Source organism: Petaurus breviceps, unplaced genomic scaffold (assembly GCF_028583685.1).
Source record: "Petaurus breviceps papuanus isolate PSGF00001 unplaced genomic scaffold, PetGlider_PUasm1.0 101, whole genome shotgun sequence".
In the NCBI taxonomy this organism is placed as follows: Eukaryota; Metazoa; Chordata; class Mammalia; order Diprotodontia; family Petauridae; genus Petaurus; species Petaurus breviceps.
This window is the reverse complement of record NW_027185575.1, coordinates 8,529,799-8,548,110: the sequence shown is the minus strand read 5'-3', so window position 1 is coordinate 8,548,110 and position 18,312 is coordinate 8,529,799. Positions and strand designations below refer to the sequence as shown.

The 18,312-nt window shown below is 43.1% G+C and overlaps 1 pseudogene; it reads right to left on the bottom strand.

Moving 5' to 3' along the window:
- Window positions 1–5,122: 5,122 nt before the first annotated feature.
- LOC138160597 (U3 small nucleolar ribonucleoprotein protein IMP4 pseudogene) lies at window positions 5,123–6,007 on the bottom strand (annotated as a pseudogene).
- Between the last annotated feature and the right edge of the window lie 12,305 nt (window positions 6,008–18,312).

Sequence of the window (18,312 nt, the reverse complement as noted above, 5' to 3'; positions counted from 1 at the left end):
GAAGTTCTATTATTCTTTGTATCTTTAGGACCAAGGACTTGGAGGTTCCTGGCTTATTTACAAGCATTTATAGTTTGTGAGTCTTCATGAGAAATGTTTATTTCAGTTCTTCCTGTAATCTGCTGAACCCAAGACCATGGATGAGTAATGAGCTTTTCTTGCCTGGGAAGTGTGTAAAAATGCTGCCTCTTATTTTCTTACCCAAGAAGACCATTAACTTTGAAGACAGACTGTTTGGGTCCAAATCCTGCCTTTGATGCTTCCTTCCAGTGTGACCTAGGGCAAGTCACTTATTGTTAATGGATCTCAGTTTCCTTATCTGTAAAATCAGGAGATGGGTCTAGATGGTTTCTAAGTTTCCTTGTAGATCAGATTCTAGAGCCATAACTATGATTGTGACCTCACTGGGAGTGGGCTTACGGAGGAAGTGGAGGTAAAATGTTGAATTTCAGGTACTTACTTGTGAGGCTGGTTTAAGTAGCATTAATGATGGAGAGATACAGTGGCCTTAGAGAAAGATTGCTTCATGCACTTTGAAGTCAGTGTCTCATGTCTGTCAGTGGACTTAAAAAAACATATTTCACTTGAACCAAATGACTTTCCCATCATTCCCAAAGGGGTCTGCAGGAAAGATCCAAGAGCCGCAAAGCATTCCTTTCTTCCCCATGGGTACAGGATACACACACACACACACACACACACACACACACACACACAGAATGACACAGAGACACTGATAAAGACTCAGAATGACAGAGAGAACCCAGTTATTTAACAACAATGACAAAACAAAATCAGACAGACAGGCAGGTAGAGATATAGAATGAGAATCATTGTATTGCAGAGAGGAGGGAGACAGAAAGAGAGAGTCAGAGACTAGACACGGAGAAGAGTCAGAGATAGAGACAGAGACATAGAGAAGGACAGAGACAGTTAGAGACAGGAATACAGACAGAAAGAAACACAGAAAGAGATAGAGACAGAGACAGAGTTAGACACAGAAAGACAGACAGACAAAAATGGAGGCCCAAAGAGATTGAGGCTAGAGACAAAGAAAGTTCACAGTGAAACCTAATGAATGCCTGTCTCCACCCCATGACTACTCACAACATAAAGAGAGAGGGGAAGGGGAAGTTGGGGGAGAAGAAAGGAGAGAGAGAGAGAGAGAGAGAGAGAGAGAGAGAGAGAGAGAGAAAGAAGGGTTCTGCTCATTCATTTTTCCAGCTCCAGCTTCAGAGACCTGTCCTGCCCCTCTTATCTCCATGGCCCGAAATCTTGCCGGTGTTTTCTGGCAGATGAGTGCAGATGCTGACTTTCAAAGTTTTAATAAAAATTGTCCTTTTGCTTGAAGCTATTCATTACTTCCTTTGGCACTGATAGCACTAAGAAGAATGGCACATTTACTATATCAACACTTGCTAGAAAGCTCTTGTTGGGAGAAATGTTGTTTATCAGAGACTAGTTGGCTCCAGCACCTGGTAGGTTTCCTCATGCATTTTAATGATGAATTGGGCAGCAGGGAAGTGGAGGCAGAGGAGGGGTGGAGGGACAGAGCCTTCCTTAAGCCAGACAGACTAGGTTCTGCTGCCCATTGTTTTCTTCCTTCAATAGGAATAATGAAATACAGGCCGGGAGTCAGCCTACATTATGCATGGGCCCTGTCCAGCTTCACACTTCAGAGTTTCCCAATAGCCAGAGAATGTAGTTATTACACATTTTGTTTCCTTCAGTGGGAAAATAGCTGGAGTTGTGAGTAATTCATTCCCCACAGAGAGCCTAGAACTGCCTGGAACCCTGCTGCTGGCAAACCCGCCTTCGCGCTGACTCCTAACCAGCCAGCCAGTCAATCAGTCAGTCAATCAATTAACCCAGCATTTGTTTAGTGCCACCTGGGGGCTGTGTACTGTCATTCTCTACTATGGGGGAATTGAGAGAATCCCAGAATCAGACATTTCCAGAGCTGGAAGGGAAAAAGGGTAGCTAATTTAGCTTCTACCTGACAAGCCATCATCCAACTTTGCCTTGAAGACCTTTGGTGCAGAGGAATCTACTCCCTCTACTCTGGATGAAGGCGGTGTGGGGGTGTGATGGATGGGGGAGGGGAGCAACCCGAGAAGCTGCATGTCGGAAGAGGGCACCCCCTTCTCCCCGCCCCTGTGTGATCTGAATCAGATTCAAATGCCATTGGAAAATATTTAACATAATAAAAATACAATAAAACATAGACATTATATTTTAAAACTAGGTTAATGTGTGGCCCATGGAGACCCTAATATACAGTTTAGTGGTCCTCATTTTAATTTGAGTTTGACTCCAAGCTGAAGTGAGAGAAATGGAGTCACCAAAGAAGAGAAGGGAATAAGCAGTTAGGAAGTACCAGCTCTGTGCTAGGCACTGGACTAAGTGCTTTGCAAATGGCTCATTTGATTCTCACAATAACCCTGGGAGGTAGGAGCTATTATAGTCCCCATTTTATAGATGAGGAAACCAAGGCAAAGAGAGGTTAAGTGACCTACCCAGGGTCACACAGCTAGCAAGTGCTGAGGCCAGTTTTGAACTCAGATCTTTTTGACTCTAGTCCTCGTGCTCTATTCACAGCTACATGTAGCTACCTATGGCTCAGGAGCTGGGTTCACATCCTCCTCTGAATATTTACTAACCATATGATGTTGGGCAAGTCACATAATATCCCCTGGACATCAGTTTCTTCATTTATAAATTAGGGGTAATAAATGCCTAGAATATATATCTCATAGGTGAGACTCGAATGAGATTCCATATGCCATGAACTTTCTATACCTTAAAGGACTATATTGTTATAAACAGGAGAAGGAATGAACCTCCTTATTATTTACAGAAATATTTGTCATAAGTATTTTTGTTACTTTCATTCATTTATTTTAGGAGAACAGAGAGTGTCATGGAATCAGATAATGTCAATTGGAGCTACTCCAACCAATATTAGGAGACCTGCCTGGCTGGAAGGGACCTTAGAACATGGAAGAAAGTATGTCAGAGCTGATTGGGACCTTAGAACATGCAACATAGCATGGCAGAGCCGGTTGTGATCTTAGACTGTGGAACATAAATGCAATTCTATTAAACCATAAGAAAGGAAACTGGAAAGCTTTGTATGAACTGCTGCAGAGTGAACTGAATAGAACTATTAAGAACAATTTATACGGTGACAACAACATTACAAAGAAAAAGAACTTTTGAAGATTTTAGGACTGTGATCAGTGCACTGCTTAAATCAAGTACAAAGCATTGAATTGAAACATGCTACCCACCTTCTGCTAGAGACGACGGTCTTACATTTCAGAACAAGCATGCATTTTTGAACGTGGCCAATGTGAGAATTTGTTTTGATGGATTATGCATACTTTTTATCAGGGTTTTATTTTGCTTTTTTATTGTTTAATTGAGTGAACAGTGGGATGGAGATATAACAAATACTGGTACAAATACAGTTAAAAAGAAGAAAAAAAATAATATGGAACATAGCATTCCAGGGCTGGCTGGGACCTTCGAATATAAAGAACTTATTAGGACAGAGCAGAATGGGGCCTTTAGAACACAGACTAGTAAAACTAAAAAGGTTTTAGAACAGAGGGTGTTAAAGTCGACAGCATGCTAGAGACCAATCCCCAGAGTTTATAGACGAGGACACTGAGGCACACATAAATTCTCCTAATCCTTCCAAACTAACGGCCTGTAAAAGGAAGGTAGGTTCGGAATGAAAAACATACAGCAGCAGAAACTTGGGTTGACTCTGAGCCTTATCACGGGGACAGTTCTGGCCAAGAAGGGACTGCAGGGTCTTTCTTCTTTGCAGTTCAGATTGTGACATACATTAGTCCTTACATTTCCCAGAACATGTGATAGAGGTTATTGCCTGTGTCAGCAATTTTCATACAGTAAATCAAAGCAAACTCTTTTCCCAGGGTAGCAAGACAGCTATTTTAGTTCAATAAAACATCCCTTAAGAACCTACTATGTGCAATGCATCGATTCTACACTGTAACCAAAGGTGAAGAACACATTATTTCTGTTCTTAAGGGGCTTACAGTCTAGTAGGAGGGTTGTAAATCTGTATGACACAAGATAAGGAGTAAGAAGGCCATCAGTTAAAAAACATTTATTAAGTGCTTACTGCTTATTACAAACTGTGAAGAGGTCTAGGGGTACAGAGAAAGGCAAAAATAATCCCTGTCCTCAAGGACCTCACTTCCATTCTAAGGCAACATGTAAATTGTTAAGTCCTTTTGGTCATACCTGACTCTTTGTGACCCCATTTGGGGTTTTCTCAACAAAGATACTGGAGTGATTTGCTATTTCCTTCTTCAGCTCATTTTACACATGAGGAAATTGAAGCAGACAGGGTGAAGTGACTTGCCCAGGGTTACCCAGCTAATAATTGTCTGAGGCTGGATTTGAACTCCGGAAGAGGAGTCTTCCTGACTTCAGGTCCAGTGCTCTATAAACTAACTGCTCTCTAACATGAAAATTAGATGCATACACAATATATACAGAATGGATCAAAATGGAAGGTACTAGCAGTTAGGGCTATGAGAAAGCTCTCCTGTAAAAGGTAGGATTTGAACTGGCTCTTACAGGAAGCTGGGGAAGAAGCTAAGAGGCAAGGCTAAGGATGGAGGGCATTCCAGGCATAGGGAGTAGCCAACGCAAAGGCCCAGAGATGAGAGATCAGATGTCATGCTCAAGGAAGAGTAAGGAGGCCCAGAGTGGCTAGATCATGAGTGTAGAGAGGGGTAAGGGACAGGAAGACCAGCAAGACAAAGGGCTCCCCATGGAATCTTCTCTTCTCTGATCATTGTCTCTATCTTCTCCCTCCTGATAACTTGAACTCTGCCCCTGGTCTCCTTGGCTCAGATGGGTGAGCTTTTACTTTATTTGCCAGGGCCCCAGAGCTCCAAGCTACTTCTGGCCAGCTCTACCTCATGAAGCCAAGTACATCTGTTCCTCTCTCTACCTCCATCTAACTCTCCTTTATGGGTTGGCTCTATTCGTATGAATATACCATAGGGCACCCACTATGTCACTGGCTTGCATTTGTATCTCTAGCACTTAGTAAAGGACCTGAAAAATATATATATATATATTTTTTTTTGAGGAGATGAGCAAGTTTAATGATAGCAGGAGTTGGCCTGGCCCCCAGCAAGGCAGCTTTTAGACACTGAGGAAGGTCCTCTTTCGGGCTGTGTGGGTATATGGGTGCCAACGCCACTCCACGTCTGCAGTGGCTTCGTGCTCTAGGGTGCCCAGACGGATCATGTACAATTTCATCTCAAATCTGGGCCCCACCTCTGTCAGCTCCACTGTGTTGTGATCTGGCTTCCTGTACACATGATGCCGAAAAGAAATGTAGTTATCCTGGTTGGCAAAGGTAATGACCCAGCGGCTATCATCCTTGGGCACTGGGAAAAGGTAGTGGAGAATATTGGAGACTCGCTGTCCAAGGCAGGAAGGAAAACCATGAAAGATAAGGTGGGGAAGAGCCTCTGAGGCAGTGCCAAGGTCAGGAATGTCATGCCGCATCACTACATTACACAGTGTGAAATATGCAGTAGGCCCAAGGGGCAGGTGACTCAATATGAGGCCCACTGGTGTCCCTCGGTGCTCATGCACCAGCATCAGATCTGTGACTCCATTGGCTTTACAAGCATGGACAACAGTACTGATTTCATGTCGACCCTGGTTCATTATCTGAGCACCAGGGAATATCAGCTTCAGCTCCTTGGCAAACATCTTGAGCCGAGAGCTGGGGTCTCGAGATGTGGTGATCATAATTCTGGGGTCTTCTATACCTGCCCATCGATACTCATCATCTTGGTGGCTCAAGACACCTTCACCTCCATCGTCATCAAACTCCAATGCTCCCTGGAGAGTCAGAGCTGCCCTTCAGAGCTCTCTGGGGATTGGCTGATTGTCATGCCTGCAGCCAGCCTCTGTTTCCAGTTAGGAGACGCTCCTCGTGCAGCGCTAGAAGCCCGGACCTGAAATATATTAAGCACATAATAATCTCTCTTTGTCTCTGTCTGTTTTTCTCTCTCTCCCTCCCTCTCTCTCTTTCTCCCCATGTATAGTCTTCTATTTAATTACCTAGCTATATATATATTATATATATATATATGTTTATTTGTTTATGTAGGTTTGTATGCATTTATCTTATCCTATCCTATCCCACCTATCTATCTATCTATCTATCTATCTATCTATCTATCTATCTATCTATCTATCTATCTATCTATCTATCTATCTATCTATCTATCTTATCTATCTATCTATCTATCTATCTATCTATCTATCTATCTATCTATCTATCTATCTATCTATCTATCTATCTATCTATCTATCTATCTATCCATCTATCTATCATCTATCTAGCTTTTTGCCTGTCTGTCTCTATCTTAGTTGGGAACTAGAACTAGAACAAGACTTCATGGAGTAGGTAGTACCTGTGCTAAGCCTTGAAGCAAGATTAGGAATTTGAGAGATGGAGAGAATGCTTTCTGAGTTGATGGAGACAACTTATAAGAATGCGTGGTAGTGGGACATAGTATGTTGAGCTTTTTTTTGGTCTTTTTTGGAGGGGGGAGGCAGGGCAGTTGGGGTTAAGTGACTTGCCCAAGATCACATGGCTAGTGTTAAGTGTCTGAGGCCAGCTTTGAACTCAGGTCCTCCTGACCCCAGGGCTGGTGCTCTATTCACTGTGCCACCTAGTATGTTAAGCTTTGAGCACTATTGGTTGTCCATTTAGGATGAGAGGTAGAATGCATAAATGGGGCTAATATGAAATAAGGAATGGAAAGGTAAGTTGGAGCCAGATTGTATAGAGATTTAAATGTTAGGTAAGACATCTGTATTTCAGACTATGAATAGAACACCTGCAGTTTTTCTAATAGGAAAGTGACAGTACTCTGGCTTATTGTGAAGGATGGACTGTAAAGCAGAGGGACTGAGGCAGAAAGCTCCTGTTCAGCCATGGGGGTTATTCCAATAGTCCAGTTTAGAAGTGAAGAGGGCCTGAATTAGGGTGGGGACAATAGATGTGGAGAGAGGGAGATGTATTTGAGAGATATTGTGGAGGTGTGCTTAATATCACTTGGCAATTCCTTGGATGTGTATGCACTGTGGGGGGCGGCGCAGGTAAAAGTAGAAGGAGAAGTCCAAGGTAATCCTGCATTTCAAGACTGTGTGATTTGGATGGTGTTGGTCCTATAAACAGAAATAGGGAAGTTGGGGGGAGCAGGTTGAAGAGGAAGGTTGACTAGTGCTGTCTTAGCTGTGTTAAGCATCTCCATTACCTACTTGGAAATGTCCAGCAGGCAGTTGGTCGTGGGGGACTGGAGCTCAGGATGGAGTTTGGTGTGGGATATATAGATTGGTTAGCATCTATGTAGGACTGAGATTGAAAGTTGGGATCTGAGACCAAGGGAGAGAAGTGGCCTTCTCAGAGCAGGGCATATGTATCCTCCTTTACAGGGATATTGCAAAAACTGGATGAGATAATGTATATGAAGTACTCTGTAAACCTTAAAGTCTCTAGAAATGTCAGTTATCCTTGTGCACTCTTTAAAAAGGAAAACTCTGAGAAGGGACCACATTCAGGCCTCATGACTTGAAGGTGAATGGATTCATCATTTGCTTTCCGCCTCCAGTGACCAGGACAATTCAGTTAAATTCATCAAAATGTATTGAATGCCTACTATGTGTCATTTTCTATGGTGGGTGGAAATAAATCTTGCCCTAGAAGAATTTACATTCTACCAGGAGGATACAGTATGGACACTCATCGGTAAACAGCACTTACATGCACTCAAAGAGACCAGTATGGCATGTCTGGGATAGAATATAGTACAATAGCTAGCAATTTTGTTAGGAGAAGATTTATGACAGAGGAATGTGGGACAGGGTGGAGGCCAATGGTCCTACTTCTTTCATCTTATATCTTTGTTCTTGTCCCTAAATTCACTTGTATGTCAGTAAGGGGGCATCATGAGAGCTCAGTTTACCCCAATCCATGCATAGCTCCTTTGTTTAGTCATTTTTCAGGAATATCTGACTGTTCATGACCCCATTTGGGGTTTTCTTGGCAAAGATACTGGAGTGGTTGGCATTTCCTTCTCCAGCTCATTTTATGGGTGAGGAAACTGAAGCTTGACAGAGTTAAGTGATATGCCTGGAGTCACACAGCCAGTAAGTATCTGAGGCCAGATTTGAACTCAGAAAAATGAATCTTCCTGACTCCAGGCCCACCATTCTATCCACTATGGCGCCACCTAGCAGCCCCCAAACTTTGGAGTACCAAAATAGGTATTGGGGATGCAGACTGACAATCATGACTTTGACAGGAATTAAAAGGAGTTTTCTACCCAGGGACTTCAATCCAAATGGAACTAGGAGAAAAAAAGGGTTGAAAGAGTAGACTTAATCTTAGCCTGGCTGAAAGTGTGGTTTAAATAGCCCTTCCTTGCCAGGGAGAGGCCTAACTGCTGCTGTACCCCAGCAGATTGTAGCAGAAAACATCAGAGGTCCTTTGGATGTCACAGGTATGACCCATGCCATACCTCAGGGAGTAGTTTGAATACTCTGGTTTTGGAGATGTGAGTTGCCCTAGTTATCAATGTGTGTGCCCTCCATGTGTGTGCTCCAGTCCCATGGGTTCCTCACATGTGTACTTTCATGCATATTCCTTAGCTGCATTGGTTCCTTGTGAATGTTTCCTTCATGCATGTTCCCTGGTCACATGTGTTCTCTGTATGTGTGAATCTTCTTTGTTGGTGTGGTAATTGTGGGAAAGCATATGAATGGGAGGAATCTTTTGTCATTTAATTTGTCAGTGAATTTGCTTTGATGCTTGAATAAATATATTTTTCTTTGAATTAAAGTACCCCCTAGTTGGCTGATAAAAATAAACACATTGGTGGGGGCTTGTGAACTATGGTTTTGAGTAGGTGCTGATTCAAAAAGGGAATTGAACTTGGGGTAGCTTCCTGAAAGCTTTTGTTTGAGGGGGTCCTGGATGCTACATACAGAGTAAAGAATAAAGTAATTTGGAACAGGGAGAGTTCTAACAATAGGGGGAAGAGGGAGCAATGTAGTTTGACAGTTCTGGGGAGTGGGGTGAGATGGGAGGGAGGCACTGAGGATCTGAAAGAAAGTTGCATGTGAGGCAACGGGGACAAACTTTGTGACTTTAATATTATGCCAAATCAGCACATTCACCACACAGTTAAAAATCAGCAGCAGGGCTTTCCTCATATACAAATATGCCTCATCTGTAAATGTTTCTCATATGTAAATGACAGTTTGGTCCTTCCCACTCCAGCAGCTGGCCTGCCTCTAATTATGGGGATTAAGGAAGCACTTCTACTAACAGATTGTATGCCCTCATCTTGTGTTGTAGTGGAAAGAACAGGGAAAAGAATTGTGCTGATTGTTTCTGGGCACTTATGTGTTTTCTGTCTGGTGAAATAAGGATTGTCCTGTTTCTCAAATGCAGTTTTTACCTTGAATGCTTATACAGGAGCAGGGGACTTGCCTAGTCACATTTATGGAAACCTAGATAGGAGCTAGATGTAAGCTATATTTGGAGATTTTTCCTAAAGGAAATTCTGACTGGTGCCCTAATGAGCCAAAGAATTACTAATCCTTTGGGCAGTCCCCAAGATCAAGTGTGGTCTGTTTGAATTCAGAACCAAGGGGACCCTGGATGATCTTCATTATCCTAAAATTTCTTGTAGTGCTAAAGCACATGGCTAAAGATCTGGTGACATTAGAATCTGGGATCACAAAGATTCTATTCCTCATTTGACTTTTGATAATTCAAGAGTGGCATTTCAATGTAATTGGTTTCCTTTGTAATCTTTTGTATTTTATTCAATGCATTTAAAGGAGAAGGACTCCATAAGCAAAGGAGTCCTGGACAGAAACAAATCTTAAGAATCCCTTGTCTAGTACTAAACAGGATACACAGCCACCTCCCTACTTTGGCTTGGAGCCCATCCTGAACCAGTTTTGTCCATATCCTCATAGACCAGATTCTTTCCACATTTTCTCTGGCATGTCTAAGTCCACTGCTCAGGGGTTTTTCAGAGGGGGGTCTTGAAACTGGCCAGGGTAGTGGGAGCAATCTTATTCCTGTAGCCCCTTCAATATCACAGATGACATTCACTCCAAATCTTGTAACCTACTTGTAGAATTCTAACTAGACATTATTTTTCCTCATCTGGATTTAGAACAGCTAAGGTGATGATGTTGAAGGTACCGCTCAGCCAAGAGAGGACAATTCAGCTTTCTCCCCAGGGTGAATTTTGTTGTTGTTGTTGAGAAAAGCAGGACCAGAAGCCCCTGTGCTAGAACCCTGGGTATCATGGCTGTGGATGTGCTGCTGCCCTCCCCAGGAGGAAGCATCTCTTTCCTCTCCCCCAAGGCAGTCCCCTGGGACAAAGGCTCATTTCCCCCTATTAGTTATGGCTCTGTGTCCTTATAATATACCTGTCAGATCTCCCTAATAGATCCCTTGAGGTAAAGGACTGTGTCCTTTTGAAATTTTTGTCTGCCTAGGGCCTTGTTTTTTTTCTTAGATGTAGTAAGTACACAATAAACTTCTGAGAGGAACAGCTTGGCATAATGGGATAGAGTAAGACCTGAGTTCAAATTTTATCTCAGGCACTAGCTGTCTGCCCCTAGGTGAGTCATTTTATGCCTCTCATCCTACAGATGAGTTTTCTCATCTATAAAATAGAAATAATAAGAGTGGCATTTCCTTCCCAGGGTTGTTGTGATGACCACATGAGATAATACATGTAAGATACTATATAAATGAGAGTTATTATTACTGTCCTTTATTAAAGTGCTTTACTGAAAAGTGTTTTAACCTTAAAGTTCCATATAAGTTAGCTGTTATTATTTTTAAGATAGCAGTTTATTAATACAAACAAATTGAATTATAATACATACATAAATAAATAATTTATTAGTAGAAATGTTTTGTTGAATTGGAGGAAGTACAATTTAGTAGACTTAGCATTGGGCCTGGAGTCATGAACCCCAGGTTTGAGGCCTACGTCTGCCACTTACTCTTGTATGACCCTGGTCAAGTTCTTCCCCTTCTCTGGGAGATAAGTAAAATGAGAGGGTTGACAAGGCCAGGCAAGACAAGGCAAAATACGTTTATTTGGTGCTTACTGTATACCAGTCACCGTGCTAAATGCTAGGGATAAAAATGCAAGCAAAAAGAAAGAATCCCTGCCCACTAGAAGCTTATGTTCTAAAGAAGGAAGACCACAGAAAAGAAAGCTAAAAAAGGGGCAGGTAATGAAGGTACTCACATGGAGGGACCCCGCTGAAGCCTGAAAAGTTAGACGTGCAGTGGAGAGAATGAAGGTTGACTATCTGGGAACCCTTGCCAGAAAACAGAGGAGCTCATCATTGGGAGAAGGGGGATGGCATGGCCGAGGGATGCTCCAGGGTAAGAAGGCTGTTCCATAGTGTGGCTGCAGTAAAGGCACAGTGTTGACGTCTGGGAAGTTAGAAGCACAGCCAGGAGGGAAATAAAGGATGGTCTCTGTCTCTCTCTGTCTCTCTATCTCTCTCTTTCTCTGTCTGTCCGTCTGTCTGTCTCTCAAAAGTTGGAGCTAATAAGCAGAAGAAAAGGAGAAGCATTAAGGGGAAGCAGGGAAGCCTTCCTTAGAAGATAAAATTTTAGCTGGGCCTGGAAGGAAGCCAGGAGGTGGAGATGAGGCGGGAGAGCATTCCAGGCATCGGAGACAGTCTCTGTAGATGCCCTGAGTCTGGAGATGGAGGCCAGTGTCACTGGATTGGGGCAGGGAACAGGAAAGGGAAGGTGTAAAATAGAAGAAGATTGGCAAGGTGAGGGGTGGGGGCAGATCGTATAGGACTTTGAATGCCAAAGAGAAGGTTTTATATTTGATGAGACAGAAGGGAAAGGACATAAGCACTAAGTGTGCGATTCTGGTTGTGAACCTCCAACTCCTGACTCAACCTCAGGACTATTTCAGGCTTCTATGAGTCAGTTTTTTCCCAGTGACCTCAGATATATGCCAGGCAATGCTATAGACATTTTGAGCACCATTCATAACAAATAAAGAAGTATTATATTTATACTCAGATGAAATCTTCACATTCGGCATTAAAAAGGGCCTTCTAGAAACCCCACTGTCTATGAGTGGTTGGATTTCCCTCCCCCACCAAGCTTTTCTTTTTTTTTCCTATAAAGACTTTCTGACTGATTGATGATGCATCTTTCAATTAGAACAGTAAATTACTTAAAAAGGAATTCAGTGAAGGGCTTTGGATTCCCACAGGCAGCTCTTCTGTGGCTATTAGGTTAATTAGGAGAGCCTGATGGATGGATGGGCCGGAGGACTGGCATTACTGGATTTTAGGTGGGGATAGTGATTGGAAAACGGCTTTGCCTCCCAATAGCTTTACCTGGCTTGGGGTTGGCATTTCTTTGCCACCTCCAGTCTCAAAGATAGCTATTTGTCTGTTTGCCTACTATATTCACTGGACTTAAAAATCCCAGGACAGTTTGGTTTTTGTTTGACCAGTGAGGAAAAAGGAAGCCTCAGGGAAAGAATCCTTTCCTAGGACCATAGATTTAGGGCAAGAAGGAAACTTAGCGGTCACTGAGTCTAAATGACTGATTTTACAAATGAGGAAACTGAGATTAAGTGGCTCAGACATCGAATAGGTATTAAATCCCAGCAGGATCTACTTGGATTTGGAGCTAGGCAGTTTAGGTTTGAATCCCAGCTCTCACACTGAGTGACCAAACCTTTCTGAACCTCTTTCCCTACGGGTGTGGTGGAGATTATGATGCTTGTACTACCAACTTCATGGGGTTTTTGTGGGTTGCTCAAAGGAGATAACTTATTTGTCCTGGACTTAGGGGACCTGCCATTTTCCCCCAGGGACTACATCTGTCAGAAGACTACGGGGCCAGGGTGTATGTGAATTTTGGAGTGAGTTCCCCAAGGGCCTATAAAAATGCATGGACATTTCTGGGCACAGAACTTTTTAAGGTGAAGAAGGTTAGGAGACAGATACAAAAGAATGGTGGGAAGGGAGGAGAGGGAAAGGAAGAAATTGATTTGCTTCTGTATCCGGAGAAGAAGCTTCTTATTCCAATAACAGAAAAGTCATCAGGCACGAATAGCAGGACTCAAGGAGCTCTCTAGCCAAACCAATAAAGACCTGCTTGGAGAGGCATTCTGGGGACAGGATCATGGTTGTTGCTAGGGTTTGAATTAGAACTGCTAGCTAGAATTTCGGGGCCCATGGGTGTGGATTGTGTGAATGACTCAAAGGCCACGCCCTTTAGGCCTCAGCCAAAGTTGGGAGGTTTGCATTAGCTCTGGAATTCAACGTTTCTTTCTTTTTGAAATAGTTGTAAAGATAATCACATAATAACTAGCATTTATATAATGTTTACTGTGTGCTAAGCACTTCACAATTATTATCTTTTTTGTTCCTCACAACAACCCTGGTAGGTGCTATTTTATCTCTATTTTACTGTTGAGGAAACTGAGATAAACAAAGGTTAAGTGACTTAAGGGTCACACAGCTAGTAAGTGACTGAGGCAGCATTTGAATTTGGGCCTTCCTGGCTCCAGTCCCAGCTTTTTATGTACTGGGAGGAACTGGGGGAAGGGAAAAGGGAATTGCAATGGTTATCATTTCTGAAATGCCCGGGTCAGCTGCTTTCATTTTATTACCCTTTTACCTAATTCAATTAAGCATTTTTTAGCAAGATAAAGATGCTTTGGGGGGAGGCTTTGATTGACAGCTGTGAAGGGAAGGAGGGAATGGTGTGGTGAAAGACCACACACCATAGCTGCCTCTAAGGTCCTGAATGAGAGACTAGGCTGTGTGGCTAATGCCCAGAGTACCCCCTGGTGGTCACACTCTGCAGCTTTTTACAAACTTTAAAGCACTCTATAACTGGCACACACAGACACACACAGATATATAGATATAGATATGCACACATACATACCCACATTATACAACATGTTACAAAAATGTTCTGTATACATGTCACCATAGGTGCAGATATGTATATGTGTATATAGATATATGCACATACGTGTATATATTTGTGTATATCTATATCTATACCTATATATCTCACCACCCTTAGTGGGTTATGGGGAAAGTGCTTTGTAAACCTTACAAATGTGGTTTGCTATTGTGTTTATTCCTCACTGCTCAGCCCTGTGGTTATCAATTGATCAAGAACCACTTTGTGTGTCTAATATGTGTTAAGCAGCCGGCCAACAAGCATTGGTCAAGTGCTTACTGTATACCAGGCACTAATGGATGCTTTTCTAGGCACTAGGGCTATAAAGATCGAAATGAAATAGTGCTGCCTTTTGAGGGACTTACATTCTATCAGGTAAAACAATCTGTAGACATATACACATATAAGCACACATAAGAACATAGCCAGTCAGTCAATGATGATTTATTAAGCTCCTGCTCTATGACAGGCTCTGTGCTGAGCACTGAGGATATAAATACAAAAAAAGAAAGACAGTCCCTGCTCACAGTCTAACGGACTGTAATGTCATTCAGAAATGACAACCATTGCAATTCCCTTTTCCTTTCCTCCTGACCCTCTCGGTACATAGAAACCTGGGCCTGGAGCCAGAAAGGCCCAAGTTCAAAAGAGAGTGAAAAGGGGGGAGGTGAAGGTAGTGAAGCCTAAGAAATAATGTTCAGGGAAAGGCAGCCTGGGGTTAGGGAGAGGAAATCAAAGGATCAGAGATTCAGAGCTAGAAGGAAATTTGCAGGTCATTGGGTCCAACCCCTCATTTTAAAGATAAAGAGACTGAATCTACTTACTAGCCGTGTGACCTTGGGCAAGTCACTTAACCCCAATTGCCTTCCAAAAAAAGCAAAAAAAAAAAAAAGAGAGACTGAATCTAAGAGAAGTGAGTTCAATTACTTGTCTGGGGTCAGTGAGAGGTTCTGAGCCCAAGTCTTACTGCCTCCTAGTCCTGAGCCCCATTCCTCTATACCATCCTGCCTGCAAACCAGGAATCAGGAAAGGCCTCCTGTAGAAGGCAGCCCTTGAGCTGGGATCTGAAGGAAGAGAAGGCTTGTAAGACGTAGAAATGACGAGGTTGGGGATCACGGATATGGGGACAGCCAGTGCAAAGACACGAGAATGAGAAAGAACAGTGAGATGACCAGTTTGTCAGGCATGTAGTAAGTGTGAAGGCAACACTCTGCTCAGATTGACTGAACTGGTCCAAATACAGATCAGCTATGTGTAGCTTTGAGGAGGGTGAGCCTCAGTTAGCATTTTCCCCTTGCTTCACCCACTGGGAGGGCAGAAGAATCAATCTATTAGCAAATATCGATCAAGAGAGCTCTGTGTCAGGTCCAGGGGATAGAATTATAAGTGAGGCAATCCCCACTTAGAGGCTGCTGGCAGTACAATGGTTAGAGCCCTGGGCCTGGAATCTGGAAGACCTAAGTTCAAATTGGGGTGGGGGAGCAAAGCAAGAATGGTGAGTCATCATGGGAAATAGTGTGAGAAGCTAAATGAAATAGATGCAGCTAGGTAGCCCCTTGGATAGAGGACTGGAACTGGAGTCAGGAAGATCTGAATTCAAATTCTGTCACAGACACTTTCTAGCTGTGTGCCCCTGGGCTAGGCCCTTAAGTTTTGTCTGCCTTAGTTCCCCAACTGTAAATGCGGACAATAACCTCTTAGGGTTGTTGTGAGATGAGATAATATTTGTAAAAGCGTAGTACTTGGGACGGAGTAGGTGTATATAAATACTTGTTCTATTTACCTGCAAAGTAGGAGAATAGTTGGGAGGGATGGAGAGAGGAAAGACAAGAGAAGCTGAGGGGATGGGGAAAGGCTTCGTGCCAAAGGGGCCTCCTGAGCTGTAGCTTGAAGGGTCTGGGAGGGGGAGATGCACATTATGATCTGGAGGGCGTCCTTCTGGTTTCAGTAAACGGGATTGTTAAAGAAGGGGCTGGCTCAGCAGTCCTTAATCAGAGCTGAAGAGGAGGATGTGGCAGAAAAGTCAACTTCCGTTACCTGGATTCGAATTCTGTTTCTGCTACCTACTTAGACCCTCTGTGATCTTGGGTAAGTCTTTCACCCAGTGAGCCTCAATTTCTTCATCTGAGGGTATGGGACTAGTTGACCCTGAAGGTAGGGATGTGCTTTCACATGCATTAACACCACTGAGCACGGTAGTTGACTTGTAGTAAGCACTTAATAAATGCTCAAGCTATTGAACCGTGCTGCCTTCCTGTTCTTTTGAGCATTGTCTTCCTCTTGTCCCAATGCTGTCCTTAGGTTTCCAATAAAGAGCGACCACTCATATAACACCTAGATGTCTTTCTGTAGGAAGAAAGGCTCCTTTTATTAGAAAAACTGAGTCTTCATGGTAGGGCTCTTCTGGCAGAAACTGACAAGTATGTGTGTGTGTGTGTGTGTGTGTGTGTTTGTGTGTGTGTGTGTGTGTCTGCAAGTGGAGGAGCAGAGCAAGGATGATGGTGGGTGGGTGGTAAACAGTTATATGGAAAATACAGTGTGAGAAGCTATGGGTAACTAGGTGGTGAAATGGATATGGTGCTCTCTGCTAGGAGTCAGGAAGAGTTGATTTCAAATTTGGCCTCAGATGCTTGCCAGCTGTGTGACCCTGGGCAAGTCACTTCACTCTGCCTCAGTTTCCTCACCTGTAAGAGGAGCTGGAGAAGGAAATGGCAAACCGCTGCAGTATCTCTGCCAAGAAGACCCCAAATGGGGTCACAAAGAGTCAGACACAACAGAAAAGACTGAACAACAACAACAGCAACAACAGTGTGAGAAGCTAAATGAAATAGGGGCAGCAGATAGTTCAGGGGATAGAGTGCCAAGCCTAGAGTCAGGGAGACCTGAGTTCCAATATGGCCTCAGATACTTAATAGCTGGATGACCCTGGGCAAATCTCTCAGCTTCTGCCTTGGTTTCCTTGTCTGCAAAATGGGGATAATAATGTCACTTACCCCTCTGGGGTATTGTGAGGATCATAATAATTTTAAAATGCCAGGCTAGGTGATTGTTGTTATTATTGAGGGAAATGAGCTGGACTGATGGTAAAGAACGCAATTATGTTTGCAGTCTGAACTCTTTTCTAGTCCAACTGGAGAGGCAGCAGAAACCGAGGGAAATCATTATGTCGAACCTTTCTGGGCTTTTCCTGACTGCTGCCTGTGCTTGTCTGTCAATATCTGGACTCAAGGCCTGCCTCATTGTGGTCCCTTTAGCCCATCCAACCTGACAGGGAGTGGCCATGTCCAGAAGTACATTTTCTCATCTGAAAAATGGGGGAGATGAACACAGGGTCTCAAAGGCCCCTTCTAACTCTAAATCTGTGATCTCATAATGTTATTGTTCATCCTTTGCCCTCCAAGAGGACCAGTGACATTGTGACTTGCAAGGAAATTGGATTTAAGTGAGGCAGAGCTGCACAAAGTCACCAGCCTCACTTTTTCCTCCAGAGTCATTGGGGTCCAGTGGGAAGACATAGGTCAAAATGCCTGGTGAAGTCAGCCCTCCATTTCCTCATCTGGAAGAGAAGCAGGTAGAATCAGTTTATAAACGCCTACCAGTATTTGCCTTTTTTTTTTTTTTTACCATCAACCATAGGAGCATATAATTATAGAAAAAAGGACTTTAGAGGCCACTGAGTTCAAGCCCCTCATTTTACAGATGAGGAAATTGAGGCATAGAAAGGTTAAATGCCATATAACTAGTAAGTATCTGAGGAGGATTTGAACCCAAGTCTTTCTAACTTCTAAATACAGCATTCTTCTCACTATGCCACTTCCTTGAGTTAGACACATAATTTAAATAGCATAGCAAGGTAAGACGAATAATATGAAAGATCCTCTTCCCTTCCCCCCTACCCCCCACCCCCCACTCCTCATTTAGGGATACTCTCTCCCATAGGTTAGCAGTAAGGGATGGGGGCATGGGCAACGAGCATGTGTAACCAGAGAACGTTTCTTTTCTGACATTCAATATAGCATCAGCCCAGCAGGGATGCTTTGCACTCAGTTAGATTTATTAGCTGGGGTTCTGGTATTGGATTTTACGTTATAGCAGAGAAAAACTGCCAGGATGAGCGAGAAAGGGTTTGGTGCTCTCACTGAATAATTGCAAATGTTTCCTGGTGCTTTCAAGGCTTGACTTAATGATGTACTAATTGCAATCATGTATTGATCTAAGATTTGGTGGCCAGAGATTTCACA